This window comes from Lissotriton helveticus, chromosome 2_1 (assembly GCF_964261635.1).
Source record: "Lissotriton helveticus chromosome 2_1, aLisHel1.1, whole genome shotgun sequence".
NCBI classification, from domain to species: Eukaryota; Metazoa; Chordata; class Amphibia; order Caudata; family Salamandridae; genus Lissotriton; species Lissotriton helveticus.
Genome location: NC_136059.1, coordinates 1,852,052,072 through 1,852,070,247, shown reverse-complemented (window position 1 = coordinate 1,852,070,247; position 18,176 = coordinate 1,852,052,072).

The window sequence follows — 18,176 nt, the reverse complement described above, 5'->3', positions numbered from 1 at the left end:
GAAGAAAAAGTGAGGAGAAGAATACAATGGAAATACTGCTAGCTATATCAGAAGGAAATTCTTAATGTATTACTGTAAGAAATGGGGTCTCTAGTTGGCAGTGATCTTCATGCTGTCCAAGTAGGGACTAGTCAGGGTAAGGCAGTAACACATCTCTGAGAACCCCTGCTCACCCACCTTGGTAACTTGGCACGAGCAGTCAGGCTTATCTCAGAGGTAATGTGTAAAGCATTTGTACATACACACACAGTAATATAGTGAAAACACTACAAAATGATTCCACATCAGTTTAGAACAATAGTCAATATTTATCTGAATAGAAACAAGACCAAAACAACAAAAATCCAACATACACAAGTAAAGATGTCACTTTTCAAAGGTTAAAAAAGTGCAGTCCGTAGAAATCTATCAATGGGTTTCTTTTAGAAAAAACTACATCGAATGTGTCAAAAAGACAAAACAGGTGCAGGGAAGGTGAGGCACTGGAAAAGCAAAGCAATGCGTTGATTCCTTACTCCCAGGAGAGGTAATGCGTCGGTTCCTTACTGTCAAGGGAGGTGATGCGCTGGTTCCTTACTGGAAGGGTAGGTGATGCATTGATCTCCAGACACACAGCCTCGGTTCCTCAGTGCTGCGCAACTTTGATGAGGAAATTGGCACCCAGGGAAGATACGTCTAAAAGCCAGATGTGCTGTGTCGATTGCACAGCGATGAAGCAGGAGTAGCATCGGAGTTGGAGGGGTGCGTCAAGGATTTCGGTGATGCCGTGCAAGAAACTCACGCTATGGCGGTTCTTCTGATGCACTGCGATGAAAAGCTGTGGCCTGCTTTTGTAAGTCATATTTGTTGCGTGAAACGGGGACCATACTCCAGTGCTGGCGATATAAACAGACGCTGTGAGTCAATGCATGGATTTTCTTATTTAGTTCACCAGATACATCTTCAAGGGCCCAGGGACTGGATTTGGCACCACTTAGCAAGTCAGGACTCTCATCAGAAGAACCCATGAACTTGGAGATGAAGTCTTTGATGACCCTGAGACTACTTAACAAGAGGCGAGTACACACAAGGCGTTGGATGATCTTGAAAGCAGGATAGAAAAAGCATAGTCCAGTCCTTTCACTCCAAGGACAGAAGCAGCAAGCCAGCACAACAAAGCAGAAGGCAGAGTGTCAGTTCCTCCTACAGCATCCAGCTCTTCATCCTGGCAGAATGTCCTTAGTCCAGAAGTGTTCTGATTCAAGAGTGTCAGAGGTCCAATACTTATACCCCTTTTTGCCATTGAAGTAGGGAAACTTCAAAGGAAAGTTTTTGTAGTGCACAAGACCCTGCCATTTCCTGACCTGGCTCAATACACACTACAGGGGCATGGAGAAGGCTTTGTGTGAGGACAGGCACAGCAATATGTGTCAGTGAAAACTCCTCCCACCACTCTAGCTCAGGAAGGCCATCAGCCCAGTGATGGTCCATCAGGATACGCATGGTACACCTCAGCTCCCTTTGTGTGACTGTCTAGAGTACGTGCACAAGAGCCCACTGTCATCCTAACCCAGATATTGATTCTACAGACAGGCAGAGATACAAATTGTTTAAGCAAGAAAATGCCCACTTTCTAAAAGTGGCATTTTCAAACACACAATTTAGAAACCAACTTCCCTAAAAATGTACTTTAAAATTGTGAGCTCAAATACCCCAAACCCCAAATCTCTAACAGCTCCCAATGGGATATTACACTTAAAAGATGTTTTCAAGGCAGTCCCCTTGTTAACATATGAGAAACACAGTCCTTGCAATATTGTAAAAAATAATTGCAGTATTTCATTATTAAGAAACATAAAACACACCTGTACGTGTCCTGCCTTCTAAATACACAGCACACTACCAATGGGGCGGCCTTTGGCCTAACGTAGGGGTGACTTACATGTAATAAAAGGGAAGGTTCTTACAAGTGAGTGAGTGCACTTGCCAGGTCGAAATAGCTGTTTAAACTGCACTCACAGACACTGCAGTGGCAGGTCTGTGACATGTTTGCAGGGCTACTCGTGTGGGTGGCACAATCAGTGCTGCAGGCCCATTAGAAGCAATTGATTTACAGGCCCTGGGCACACCTGGTGCGCTTTACTAGGGACATATTAGTAAAACAAATATGCAAATCATGCACAAACCAATAACAACTACAATGTAGACAGAGAGCATATGCACTTTAGCACTAGTTAGCAGTGACAAAGTGCCCAGAGTCCTACAGCCAACAAACACAGGTCAGACAAAATAGGAGGAAGAAGGCAAAAAGTTTATGGATAACCCTGCAAAAAGGAGAAGGTCCAACAATGACCCTATTTTACCAATTATTGAAATGGGGCAGTTATGAATCACAAACAATAACAATGCAAAGGGCAAAATAGTCCATCTATGTACCTTTACTTCAGGTCAGTGCCATAAAGGGAATCGAGCAGTGTAGAGTGAAAGCTTTAATTCAATCAGTGACAAACTTGGGGGCATATTATCAAGGGGGTTAATCTCCGCTTTTTTGGCTTTAAAAGCCAAGAAAGCGGAGATAAAATTATCTCCCTATTACCTAGCTGTCGCTAACACCAGTTAGCGACAGCTAGTAGGAGATAGCGACCATCTTGGGCCCCACTTTGCATGTGAGTGATGTTTATCACTAATGACATGCAAAGTGGGCGTGCCAAGATGTTAGCGACTGGAAACAGTCGCTAACATCGCTATCTCCTATTACCAACTTATGGAGATATTCGCGCTAAGCGCGAATATCTCCAAAAGCTAACACCTGCCCTGAGCAGTTCTTAGCCATGTTATCCAATGGGAGGTGGATAACATGGCTAAGAGCATTAGCTCGGTAATGCATGAATATCGCTGACTTTTCAGCGATATTCATGCATTGCGGCCGATTTTTATCGCATTTGCGATAAACCTTGGTAATACCAAGGTTTATTTGCGATAAAAATCGCCGCAGCTCAGCGGTAAATTTTTGTCTCTAACCAAGCAATAGCGATAATTATCGCTATTGCTTGGTAATATGCCCCTTGATTTTTAACTATGGGACAGCAATGAATATGCTCCCACAAAGTTAGATACATCTGCACACACGGAGTAAAGATAAGGTTTCAATAGGAAATCCCATGCTCACCCTGGAAGCAATTTATCAAAGAAAATCATGATTAAAATAGGGTAACTGCACCAAAAACAACATTGAAGTCAAAACATCAAATAGTAAATTATCAAACCAATTCAGTAAAAAGATGAAAAATTTAACAATCAGAACCGCACTAAAATGGTTATTATTGTTGAATTTCTGAAGTAAATGCTTAACATCAAAAATAAGAAACTAGTAGATGGTAAACCTTGATGACAGTCTATAAGCGATGAGTTGCTAAGTCCTAGATGCTTATGAAGGCCAACCATGGTGAAGCAAGAGTCAAGTAAAATTCAATGATTTACCTGTCAGCAGTTTTACCTTCAGACTTACAGAGTAAATTAAACCCTGTCCAGATGCCTCCAACCTTTCGGGTGCGTAGAGGGCCTCATATCTCATAATATGACTGATGGCCCTGTACCACTCCAGTAGCACAGGACCATGAACTTTATTATGACATAACCACAAGCCTGGCAGGGTTCTCACTGCTTTGAGAGCATCCAACAGACTAATGGAAGGCAAATAATTATAGTAATTTAGGGCCATATGTATGAACATATTTTCTAATAGACACAGAATGGGTAAAAACCTTTGATACATCTGGCCCTTAGTGCCATATTTTTTTACCCTTCACAAGACACATTTTTTACATGAAAAAGCCTCTCTGATCAGGTGTTTGTGCCATTGTGGGATTTTACTTACTGGGTCCATTATGAATCATATTACATATACAGTCTGGAAAAAATAGTTTTTTTCTTTGTCTTTTTTTGAAGTCCAATTGATTTCTGAAGACTTTGTTGTTGGAGTCATTCTCATTTTAGCCCCTGGCTAGTGATTGGTAATGGGACATAAGGGCACAAGACAGTTCACTTAGTCAGTGCAAAACTCTTTTGCAGCATACCCATTGATTTTACTGCAAACATTCTCAGAACACACTTTTCTGGGGGCATTCAAAGATATCAGAATGCTACTTCTGCTGTTGGAGCTCAGTCGGCCCTCCTAGGGGTTGTTCTAATATAATGAGAGATCACCCTCTCCCCAGAAGTTTGAAAAACCTACCCACACTATTTCAAAGTGCAATTCTCAAAGTTTGATGACAGGAGTCAATATGGCTACAAGCATACCAGCTTCAAAGGCACTTTCAAATATGACGGAATTATAAAATGCTACTGTCATACTTTGACTGATTATTACGTTTAACTATTTGCCCCCCTTTCCTTCCTGAGATAAGTGGAGGTCTCTGTCCTGTAATTATCCTCCTCATGTCTTTCTGACAGAATGTTTCTACCATGTCCAAAGCCTTTTTTACTCTAGGAGATCTTATATGAGTGTTATTCACACTTCTTCTCTGTACTGGAGCACCTAATTATATTCACTGTATGAAGTAGGAGTCAGATTGGAGACTGTCCAGTCCAGGCAAAGATTAACAACATATAGAGAAATCATAATTTGAGGATATTTATCAGAAACATAAGTTTGCCAATCCATAAAATTCATAATAGATGCCATAAATATAACAAAGATACTTTTTGTAATTCTTCACTAAGCCAATTTACACGGGTGTTGGTTAGATACTTAAAGTGAGCCTTTGGAAACATTGAAAAGCATCTCCAGCCTAAAAACTATGTAGACCCTTTTAATTCTATTGAAGTAGTACATGTCATCCTCATGTTTGGCATGTTTTACCTTTAAACGTTATGCACCTAGACCATTTGGAAATCAAAGCACTAATTAAAGGTGACTTTGCTTTTGCTAGAAGTAGGCTTTTAAACCTACCAGATTGTTTAATTTGACCAGTGCTTGCTGTAGCTGTTATTGCAGGAGTCGTTGAAGGGGCAGCCCCCATTTTAGAGTCACTAGTCCACGCTGTAGGCTGCACATGACATCTAAGTTTTACACTATTGGCAAAATTCTGTGCCACTCTACTATGCCTTACCTAAAAGATAGATAGGTATCCTTGGTGTAGATTCCCCTAACCTGTTGCCTTCAGACCTCCTGTTGTTGCTGACTTTGTTTTTGCTGGCCTAAGGCCACGGCTAACCAGTGTAGTAGTAGTAGTAATACTTTATTTGGTTATAAATAACCATCTAAATGTAGAAAACCAAAATACAATAGCACTAAATCATATACCATAAAAATACATATCAATCCTCTAATACTCTCACGTTAGAAGAGAATGTATAAAATAACACTAATCATATCATATTCTAAAATTAAAATAAATGAGAGTAGATCAGTAGTCTTAAGATAAAAACATCCAAACAACGTCCTACTATTTTATAAAATAACATTCCCACAGGAGCAATTTTAAAGGCAATGAAATAAATATGGAAAGTGGCCGAGCATAGTGCAACAAATAATCATGTGCAAAAGGCAAGATAGTTAAAATGCTTGTTTAGTTAGCACAGTGTTAAGCAGTAGGCTTTAAAATTGTTGTTCTCTTGAATCATCCTGCTTGTAAAAATTTACTAATTTCAAATTATATTTTTGGGGTTGTATCAGTTTTTAAAATCCTAAAAGCTACCAAGTGTCTGAGGGTTCAATTCATTTGCAATTTAGATTACAGTATTCGTGACGAAAAAATATTAAATGTATCTCGTCTTCGTCATTCAGGCCGCATGCTGGACAGGTATTAGAGTCTTGCTTCAAGTGCAATTGATATATAAAAGATTGCAAAGGGAGAGATCCATGGGGTAAATGTATTTGCAGACTTCTAGCTAGGGATGAGGGTATTAAATGTAAGAACTTTTAAATGCTGGGAAAGACTTAGGGGCCCAATATGATGTCGGGCGTATTGCCCCCGCCAGGCTGGCGGTAGCCACCGCCAGCCTGGCGGGGGCAATCCGCCCGACATCCACACTCGTTTTCTCCCCTGCCATATTAGTTGGCGGGGGGACCTCGGCGGACGGAAAGACCACCCGCCGCTTTTCCACCCCGGTCGCCTTGCGGCTGGGGCGGAAAAGGAATAATATGGTGGCGGTGTCTATTAGACACCGCCAGCCATATTACGATGGGCCTGGGCAGGTGCCTGTCCGTGGCAGCGATGCCGCCACGGAAAGGCATGCGGTCTTCACAAGTCAAGCAGGGGTGGGGGGTGCACACGGGGGGTACCTGTGGTACCCCCCTGCATTTGCATATACAATGCAGTAGGCACCGCGCGGTGCCTTCCGCATTGTGTATGCAAATGCATACATGCATTTATGGCATTGTGCCGGGCGGTGCAGAGAGCACCGCCAGCCACAATGTTATAAATGCAGGACCCTATGGTGGGCGGTCCCTAGTCCCGATAGAATGGCGGGCGGACTAAGTCCGCCCGTCATCCTAATGACCCCCTATAAATCTAAAAACAGAATCGTCAGGGAGCCATTTCAGCTGTTTGTTATGTATCCATCATTTGTGTAAGCCAAGTATTAAGCTTTCACCATCTTGAGATCGTCTTTGCAAATCACACTTGGGCCATCCCTTTAGCTCAGCAAACCCAATTTCCCCAGCCAAACCGAAAACTTTTTAACCCATGGGAGATTCCTAGATTTTAGGGATTTTAGTAAGTCAGAGAGGGAATCTTTTTAACTCTTAGTTCAGGTTGTGAACGAAAGACGGACCAAATAGACTCAGAATTTGAAAACAGCCAAATCAGCAACTCTTTTCATACCCACATCAAAATAAGAGGGGTAAGTGGTGAGCTGCTGGGAAGACAAAGCAGTTTCTTAATGAAATTGTTCTCCGCTATTGTCAGTAAGTGATGGTCCTCGTAGCCCCAGTTCTCAGCTTAAAGCGCCGCATCCTGTGCCGTAGAATGATACAATACAAGGGCAGGTGAAATTACACGTGATGTTATTTGATTGAAGCTCTATTGTTAAGATGCTCTTGTTCGTTTGACTTCTACACCCATAGTTATCCATAAGTCTAACGCCCCGATAATCAAAATTGTGTGTTTTTTCAAGAACCTCACTACCTACACTGACAATAGGTATTTTCCTTTTAGTTTTCTCAAACATCATGCACTTTGTTTTACTCATGTTTAGCTCTAAATCCCTGGTGTTGCAGAAACCTAAAAACTTATCAATTACAATTTGAAGTCCCATGGGTAAAATAAGAATTGGTATCTTCCTGTTGTTCAAGACCGGGAAATCGTTTCTGCATTGCTCCAAGGCTTCAACAACATCATTAATATATAAAGAGAACAAAGTGGGTGCAAGGACGCAGCCCTGGCGTACTCCTCTCTCAATGGGAATGCAGGCTGTTAGTTCACAATTTGGTCCCCAGCGAACTTGAGCATAATTGTTCTCATGTAATTTGTTAATTAAATGTACAAGGTTGCCTGGATGTGGGATGAGATCGAACGTGGCTCCTAAATCAATAAAAGCCACATAAAGCTTTTGGATTTGTATTAAAACATATTTTCAATATAAAATCAATTGGACAGCCCCTAAGGCTTGGGGTTGATTTCTTTTGTTGTTGTTTTAGGTTTTCTATGGGGTTTATATTCTGGGGTAGTTATGTAGGGTGAGATGCACAGGATGAGATTATAGCTTTAAATTGTAGGATTTAATACATTTGATTTGTTTAGGGTCTGTCCAATAGTCACAACATGCTTTTGGAGCACATCACAATTGGAATGGGTTTTTGCATGTTCTGTTAATAATGAGATAATAGTTATCTGATGTAAGCATAGGCCAAAAATCCATACGCTCATGAAATGTGCGGATTTTCGGCAATTTCGCGATCCACGAATCTCGCAAAATTGCCGAAAATTCACGAATTCGTGAGCGGGCAGATTTAAAAAAAAAAAATGTTATGCCCAGCTCATTCAAGGGACCCCTGCGCCTTTTGGCGCGATGGCATAGTAGCACACACATGGTCACTGGAGACAACTCTTCTGGCACTTTACGCAGCTGTAGTGTAGGAAAAGCACTATACATTTACCCAACGAGGTAGCACTTACTGATTAGCCAGTAGAAAGTACTCCAGTTGAGTAGAGGTATCACACAAAACGATGGCATCTACTTGGATAAATAGGGGCAGGGTTCATTCTGGCACGATGCTCCTGTCACAAAAATTAAACCTCAACAGGAAGCACTTGCAGATATAAATAAAGCAGGTGCCCGAGTTGAAGCTCAAGTTCAGTAATGCATTCATCAGCCCAAAAACAATCGTGAGCTTTGTCGAGGCTGGGCAGGTGTGCTTTCTCCCCATATCTACCGTCGAAAATTAGCTGTGCTGCTGGATAGAGGCATCTGCATCCTTCACTTTCACGAGCGCAATCCCTGTGCAGTTCCTGTGTCCAGGAGCTTCTTTCTCCTCATCTGCAGCTCTGATCGGTCTCTGACCTTTTTTACAAACAAGAGGCATACAAGGATGCAGAGGCCTCTATCCAGCATCACAGCGGGCTTGTATTACCCGCTGTGCCCGCTGTGATGCTGGATAGAGGCCTCTGCATCCATCACTTTCACAAGCGCAATCCCCATGCAGTTCCTGTGTCCAGGAGCTTCTTTCTCCTCATCTGCTGCTCTGATCGGTCTCTGACTTTTTTACACACAAGAGGCATGTGAACTCGCATAGAAGCCTGCCCGTTTGGCCCTGCCCACACACTAGCTGACAGCTCACTAAAGGAACCCCTGCGCCCTTCGGCGCGATGGCCTAGTAACACACACATGGTCACTGGAGACAATTCTTCTGGCACTTTACGCAGCTGTAGTGTAGGAAAAGCACTATACATTTACCCAACGAGGTACCACTTACTGATTAGCCACTGTAGACAGTGGGAATCAGTGTTTTGGGGCAAATCCGCGAGTTTGCGAATTTTTTTGCTGATTTTGCGTGAATTAGCGGATCACAGATCCGCAAAATTTGCCCATACTTAATCTGATGTGATGTATAGCAGTTATCTGATGCGCAATGTGATAGTACCTTGATAAACATTTATATGGCAGTTACCCTTGAAGAAGGATGCTTTCCTGAAATGCATTGGGTTTTTATGATCATGAAAGGCATCTATATTGCAACTTGTATTACTGAATCATCAAATAAATCTTTAGAAGACCTGACTATTACTGGTTCAACTGGATTATTTCTGATGAATAAAAATGGATGAAACTGGAGAAACAAATGAGATTGTTGCAAATACAGTGGCCCACAGGCCTATCACAGGCTGTGCACCCCGAAGTGGTGTACTGTTTACGCACTGGTGTTAGCTTGACAATATTGGCATGCATGGGCAGAACATGCATTAGGGTTGCATGCCAAACTTTTTGCCTTCAGAGCATTATAGAAACAAAGTTTAAGATGAAAAGAGTGAAAAAATAGGGTATGCATTCTATAATTTATGTGTTACTATTTTCTTGCCTTAGCCATTTGGTGCCTGCAGCCTGTCTCTGGTCACATAACTGGCTGTAGTTGACAGATGGGCTTTGTGTATTTCTCCTAGACAACCACACAAAATGGGAGCTGACTGAGTGGGCCATTTAGGGCAGGATGGGAGGGAGAAGTTAGGTCCAGCCTCACTTACACATGAAAAGGCTGGGTCTTGTCTCCACACAAAGGGCTGCATGCTCCCTGTAGTTAGCCTGGAGTCAGTGCAGGGAAGGCATTGCATCTATGCACTTCAAACGAAGGCCCCAAGAAGCTTCTCCCTACTTCAAAGGCCCAACTGTGTATAAAAAATGACCTCAGCCACCACAACTTCACTACACTTCTTGCCCTTTGGATACTCTGCCAGGAAGAAGGACTGCCACTGCAGAAGTGCTGCTGAAGGACCTCCACTTTGCTGTACTCCTGCTTTGCTGTGCTGACCTGCTGGCTGCTGCCCTCTTGCCTGGGTGAAAAAGACTGGACCTGCATCTTTTGATCCCAGAACTCAGAGTAACTACAAAGGGCTAGTTGGCCTCAGGGACATAACAGGCTTCCAACAACCTTGCACCGGCACCTGGACTCTGCCATTTCTGAGTCTACCCTCTTCCAAGTGGTATCCCCCCTGTAGATGTAGACTCCAGATAGATCCATCATGGAGTTTGAAGGAGCATGCAACCTAACACCTCAGTTACACAAATCAAACAAATACAGAACAGGGCAAACGGGACATCTGGAGAAGCATACAAAAGTTTAAAAATCCACTGTTTGCTTCCCTCCATGCTCGTACCTGCCATTGCACAGTGTTAACGCAGAAGCAGTTGCAAACCATGAATACATTTTCTTGAGAGTCCCCAGGAGGCCTTTACAGTCCTCTTTGCTGTCTAACAAAAACATGTGTGCCTATATTGTCGTTTGTGTTTTCCCAATGGCAAAGCAAGTCAGTTGTGAGACACTGTGTTGAAAATGACAAACATACTTCATACATGTCTCCCATTGAGTTATGCTTCTCATTCATTTAATTAGGGAATCGTCTGTCTCTTGCTTCTTTCTCAATGAGCTACTTGTGAGTTGTACGCATGTTGTTGCTAACAGCAACAATCAATTTCTCATTAATTAAAAGACCAGAGGGAGTGTCACATTGCCTGTGCCACACCTTATACAATTTGATGTTCAGGGTTAAAAAGCTTACTTTCAGAAAGTTGTTCAGGGGTTTACAGTTCAAACATAATTCAAGTAGACGTTAAAACATAGATGAGATAAACAGAAAAAGCGTCAGCAGTCGCAAACCTCAACTGTCATGCTATCGTTGAGTGCCAGCTTCACACATTCTATATCTCAACTTGCAACATTATGAAATATGACAGTAAAAGATTGAATCAGTCCGCAGATAAGTAGACTTTGTGGTGGTGAGAGAGACTGATAATATTGAAAGGTTGGTGTGCATATATATATATATATATATATTACCTACTGGCGGTCGCCAGTAGGTAGTTATAGTTAGGATCGTTTTCCATAGGAAATCCGCAACATTCTATTGGGAATAACTTTGGCGCCGAATGAGGGATCTGCCTGTAATTTTCCTTAACTTTGCCTCGCTGCGCTCCGCTCCTTCCCTGAAAGTTTCGGGGGGATCCGTCAAGCGGGGGCCGAGATAAAAGGGGGGTCCCAAAACGTGTTTTCCCCATGTTAATTTCCATAGGGCGGTTGGACTCACTTTTAGCCCGAACGGCTGAATGGATTCCCACGGAACTTGGCAAAATTGTAGGGACTGGTAGCCCAATGTGCCTTTGCTATGTCTCAAGATATGTGCTCCAGAGGATTTTGAGTAATTTAGGTTCAAAAAAATATATATATCTATAAGCACGCCCCGGTACGCTCACCGGGGCGCGTACCAGCGCGCTACGCGAGTTCGCGCATGGAAAGCTGATCGGCTCTCGGGTGTCTGTCAACATTCCAAACAGTCCGGAGCGGCCGCCATCTTGTGTCTCGGTAGGATCGAGACACAAGAGGTGGCAAAAACAAAGGGGGAAATGACCAAAAGGGGGCAGGGTAGACCCCCCCTGACCCCATAGGTTTGATGTGGGGGCCATAAAAGGGCTTCGCGGGGCAAAAAAAAGAAAAAAACGATTTTCTCGGGGGGATAGCCCGGTACGCGCACCGGGGAGCGTACCGGGGAGTGTACCATGGGGAAAAAAGAATGGCAGATTTTTTTTTAAAAATGTAGCCTTTTTTATAAATTGGAGGTAGTTCTAAAAAGAACTGTTTTTTTTCTTCTTTTTGTTTTATATTTTTTTTAATGTTTTTTTGAACATTTTGTACTTTTTTTGGCTTTTATGAACTATTTTATATTTTTTGGGTTATTTTTATGGGGAGAAACAAAAAACAGGGAATTGTAAATGGCTCAACTGGATCAAAGAAAAATAAGGAAAAAATTATGTTTTTTTGGGGCAATTGTGGTTGTCACCAGCACGGTTGATGAGCTTTATGCTCTGCTCACCATAGGTGATGGTCTTACCACAAAAAATACAAGTGATCTTGAATTCACCAAACTGTGTTTGTATATTTGGGACCATCTCCCTTGTCTCTGGTCCCGATGGAGTGGGTTGCTTTCTTTTGGAGGTGCTGGGTGAAGATTGGGGAGGGTTACTGGCCAGTTCTCTCACCTCTGCCGCAGCATAGTTGTTGGGATGCTTGCGCTGCATGTGCCGAATCATGGTGTTATTGCCAAATGAATATTTCTTATTAGGGTTCCCCCTTGAAAGTTCAGAGCCACAGATTTGGCAAGTCACCTTTGGCGCATTCACTTTCTTCTTGACCTCTGGGATGGGAAAAAACTCCCATACAATGTGCTGCTTTGGCCTATATGGGGTATTGTCTTCTGGCAGGAATGTCCTACTCCCCTCCTCCTCCTCCTCCTCCTCCTCCTCCTCCTCCTCTTCTTCTTCCTGACCACCAATGTGATGTTGTGGTGGTCCTCTTGGTGGTGGTGGTGGTGGTGAAGGTGCAGATGCTCCAGCTGCTGCTGCTACTGTAGCCATTTTAAAGCACAAAATATTAGTCACAGATCTCCAAACAGGTCATCCTCAGTCAAAGGACAAAGTCTGAATAAGGAAAAAAGGTGGGGGCTTTTATCATTTGGAAAAAAAAATGTCTTGGACCAATGAAAAGTGTTATTTTCAGGTCACATGACCCGGGCTTTCATCATTTGGAAACCAAAACTGTTCTGCACCAATAAAAAGTGTTATTTTCAGGTCACATGACCCGACGCGCTTACGCTACGCGCCCCCGGGGTGTGTCGCGTAAGCGCGTCGGATGCTTACGTTGCGCGATCGTATGCGCTCGAGTGCTTCCGGGTGCGCTTACGCCGTGCGTATCACGCGGATGCCGCTACGCGATACGTCACGATGATGTTTGGGCGCGCCCCGGGGCGTGTCCCGGGACGCTTACGTAGCGCGTTCGTATGCACGTGGGTGCTTCCGGGCACGCTTACGCCGTACGTATCACGCGGACGCAGCTACGCGATACGTCACGAGGATGTTTTCGTTCGCGGCAATAGCGGTAACGGGACGCTCCCCGGTGCGCGCCCCGGGGCGTGCCGCGAAATTGCGCTGACCGGGGCGCTCCCCGGTACACGCCCCGGGAGCGCTCCACGGCAAAAAAAAATTAAAAAAAATGTAATAAAAAAATAGTATTATATAAGTATACAATATAGGATTCATTATAAAAAATATTACATTTCATAGGTTTGAGGCCCTATATATAGTTAGGAAATAGCATTTACAAAACCTTTGAAATTCACTGAAAAAACCGTAGGTTTCACACCAGTTATAGTTAGGAATTAGTATTTAAAAAACCTATGAAATTCACTGAAAAAACCATAGGTTTCACACCAGTTATAGTTAGGAATTAGCATTTAAAAAAACTATTAAATTCACTGAAAAAACTATAGGTTTCACACCAGTTATAGTCAGCTGGAAATTTTACTCGCATAAAACCATTGAAATTCCCACGTTATAGTTAGTTGGACTGACTATAACTTGCGCGTGCAATGCACTGCTGATGACGTCACATATTACATCACTCATGACATGGTCAGTGACATCACTCATGACATCACTGATGACACCATCCTTGTGACAGAGTGACAGACCTCCTTTCACTGAAATGTAACCCTTGAAACACATATTAAAAAATAAAAACTAACATTTTCAAAAAAATGGAGATAGCCATACCAGTTACAACAACCAATTCAATTATTCCACCATCTATATACTCATGCACTCATTCACCAACAGTTCTATATAGTCACTCATACATATACTCACTCTTCATATGAAGTGATACACCTATACATCCTCTTACACACTGACAGTCATCCTAAAGATACTCTCACACATACTCACACATGCAAATAAACTATTGAACATCCATTTATTTGCATATACAGCTATACACACACTACCACTTTACTTCTAAGGAAACGTATACATACTTACTCTCTTAAACAATCACTTATAGAAACACATACTAATTTAAACAGGAACTCTTACAATTCCTCACTCTCACATATACTCACTTATATACATCAATCATCACATATACTAGATTAAAACATATGTATTTACTGATAAACACACCAGTGAGACAGTCATTCACTCACTAACACACACATATACACACTCATCCACCCATACAGTCCTGCACATATGCTGTCTTCAAAACACATACAAACAGAGAGTCAGTCATTCATGCATCTATGTGCCAAGTAATACCCCATACCAAACCATACAAACACTCATACTGATACTAAGAAAAACATCTAATAACCCATATACATACACATGTAGCAACTCACCAACCCATGCAGGCACTTATACACAAAGTGAAACACTAATACATATATTTGAATATTTAAACATTACTCTCTAATATATGTATTCACTAAGATACACTTAATAAACCAGTTAACCAATCAATTTATTTTTTTTAAAACATCCATGTAAACACTTATTTAAACATTTATTCTTCCATCAACTTTTACATATACATATATAACACATATTTATTTTTTAAAAAGACACACATTCACTGGATGGTGTCATCAGTGATGTCATGAGTGATGTCACTGACCATGTCATGAGTGATGTAATATGTGACGTCATCAGCTGTGCATTGCACGCGCAAGGTATAGTGAGTCCAACTAACTATAACGTGGGAATTTCAATGGTTTTATGCGAGTAAAATTTCCAGCTGACTATAACTGGTGTGAAACCTATAGTTTTTTCAGTGAATATATATATATATATATATATATATATATATATATATATATATATATATATATATATATATATATATATATATTTTTTTTTTTTATAAGTGATCAAGGATACTGCGATATCCGAAACACATCTGACAAGCTAAAATAAAAAGACCTTCTGTTCCAAGATAATTTGCCATCCGTATTCCTCTCTCCGAACATTTGCCGGCTGGAAGTGTGGAGAAGTCAGGACACTGGGCATAACAATCATTGCTGTAACTGCATGTTAATTGTACTAATATCCATTTTACTCACCCACTTGGGTTGTGTAGCAGTGGACTAGCTTATATCAGTAGCACATTAGATCAGTATGCACGGATACTCTGATGTAGCTCAATTGGATAGTGCATTAGAGCCATCCTTTTCTTTCAGTATATACCGACATCGGTTCGCGGCTGAGTCCCGATCTCTAATATTATTATTTTTTCTGGAAATGCTATAAACAGTATCTTCAAGGCAGTTACAGATACAATAATGATGTGATATGTATCTAGATTATTGGTGTGTAAGACCACACGGTAATATACTGATATTGGGAAACCCGATATGAGACATACGTTATATTTTATTTGTTTCCTTGAAATGTATATAGTGTCATTGGTGGTCAATTCTTATTTGATTTATAGTATGACATGTATAAACGCCAATCAGAATAATAATACAACTTTGCTTTGGTTTACAATGAAAACTTTATTGAAACGCGGTGTATCTGCAGGATTGTCTCTATTTCCACTGTCACATGACTCTTGATGCACTTTATTAACAATCACTTGCACACAATCTAACGCCCGTGACGAAGGAGTGAGTGTAACTCCGAAACGTGTTGGTCTTAGTGTCATAATAAATCGCACTTTTGAACTGAGGCAACAGCTCCATTGTCTTTGTATTCCGGACACCCTGGGACACACGCTTTGGATATCGATATATATATTTATATTATATATATATATATATATATATATATATATATATATATATATATATATATATATATATATATATATAGTTCCACAAAGTTCCAAAGTAACGGTGCTCTCAGACCACGAGATAACACGACACCACTCAAGGCTCCAAGGGTGTTTATTTAACTAACAACATGTTTCGGCTGCGGACAGCCTTGATCACGTTAGTTTGTGCAAGACAGTTTCCGGAAAATAAAGCACAATTCATGGCCATAGAAACAGGACTGGGTTAACATAAAACGTGAATGTAAAGTTACATTTGTACAATGGATATGTGAGCATTAAACACATCAAAATAGGTCAGGAAATTCAAATACATGTCCCAAACACCACAATTGAATTAATTTATCTGTTGCTCGTATTTCGTGCTCTGACAAATAAAGTATAAATAAATGTGTGCCCATGCTCAAATACTCTTCTGTTAACTTCACAGAAGGATATATACATTGTGTCTCTTAGAATTCGCCTCTAGGAATAGAAAGCAAACTCCGGCAGGGGCGTCCTACGCCATATTTGTAGTTTAAATAAGCCACAGAACTACCCGTTACTGTAGTAACCAAACGTGATGAAATACATCATAGAATGGCAGCCCAGCAACCATGCGCTAAGCCTGGAAACCCACTTCACATATGGCAAAAGTATAAAACGGCACATCTAATAACTGCAGTTACTCTAGCCTGTAGCATAAAATTAATATAAATGATTGTATGCAATTGGTCCCTGATTGATCCAGGTATTCCGCCACACAGTTATAAAGGCGGGCAATATCGAGTCACATTTCAGCAAAATGCAAGGTGGCTGCGTGCAAAATAGTGTATAATGGCCAGGCATCTATGTCTGTAAAATACATAAAGGCAACAATGCCACCGATTATACATTAACGGTCAACTACCGCAGTTTTTTAACATTTGTGGGAACTGGCCAAAAGAACACATAGTGTAACACCAAGTCCAGGTATATGAGAGCGGCAGAATCCTGACATTTAGCCGCAAATATGATCATTTATATCAGAGCAAGACTAATGCAACAATTTCCACACCACTCAAACATCTGTGAGTTCCTGTGGGACGGAATCGGATGGGTCAATGGAAGATGTCACAGCACCTGACGCACGCCCCCAAAGGGTGAATTTTTTGGAGGAATACCGCCACCTGCGCCGGAGCAGACGGGCGGAAGTGGAGACTCCGGCACCAGTACCATATACACCGAGGGGCAGAGGACGAGCACGAGGAAGAGGCGGAAGAGGAACAACCGGGGGAAGAGGCTTTTCCAAAGGTGGGAACAAAGACAAGGCAACAGGCGACGTAAGAAAAATCGTTACACGCTCCAAGAGAGGCCAATGAACAATGAAGAACTGGTAAATAAAACAGTGATTAATCTTTCTAAAAGAAAAATGTCAATTTTTGAAAAATCGACTCTAAGTCTGGGTCTTTCATTTTGTCCCTCCATGCCATTTGACTTTTGTACTACACGCATTGACATTTTTAAGTTTATCCGTAAACTTAAATTAAAGAAATGGCATAAGCTGAAAAGATTGAATCAAAATCATGATAAGCGAAGACATGGCTCTATCACTAGAGATGAAAACTTCTCTATCAGTGATGTGGACAGCATCATTAATATCATTACTTTAGATCAGGGCCTATCAGCCAATGAGGAAGAAACAGAGTTGGGTTCTGTTACCCAGATGCTGAATGATGCAGCATTTGTAACCGATGATAGTACTCTGTCTGGTTTTAAGCCTAAATCTACTTTCATGCCCACCATGCCACACGACAATCTGGATACCTTTCATGACTGTGTTAATAAACAAATCTGCACACATAGAAGCAAAAAAGGTAGAGGACCCAAAAGGGAACAGAACCTCAATGTACAAGAAAGAAAAGCTCTGACTTCATTGATTGAGGATAAAACTATAGTTATCCGCCCTGCTGATAAGGGAGGGAACATTGTGATTATGGACAGAGACATGTACACTAAAGAAGCGTTAAGACAACTTGGTGATGGGAAGTATTACACCACTACTTCCTATGATCTATAAATAAGAGCATTTTGACCTTATGGGAAAAACTTATCGAATGGAGAGACCAAGGAATTATAGAATGGGAAGAATTTAGATACCTAAAAAATGACCACCCTATATTGCCGGTACTGTATCTTCTTCCAAAACTCCACAAGGACACTACAAATCCACCAGGGAGACCCATTGTGTCTTCAAGGGGATGTGTCTCGGAACATATTTCCAAATATGCAGACTTTTTTCTTAGAGACTGGGTACAAGAACTTCCCAGTTATATTAAGGACACTAAAGATTTTTTGAAGAAACTGTCATTGGTCCAGTGGAAGGAGAACAACCTTTTAATAACGATGGATGTACAATCCTTGTACA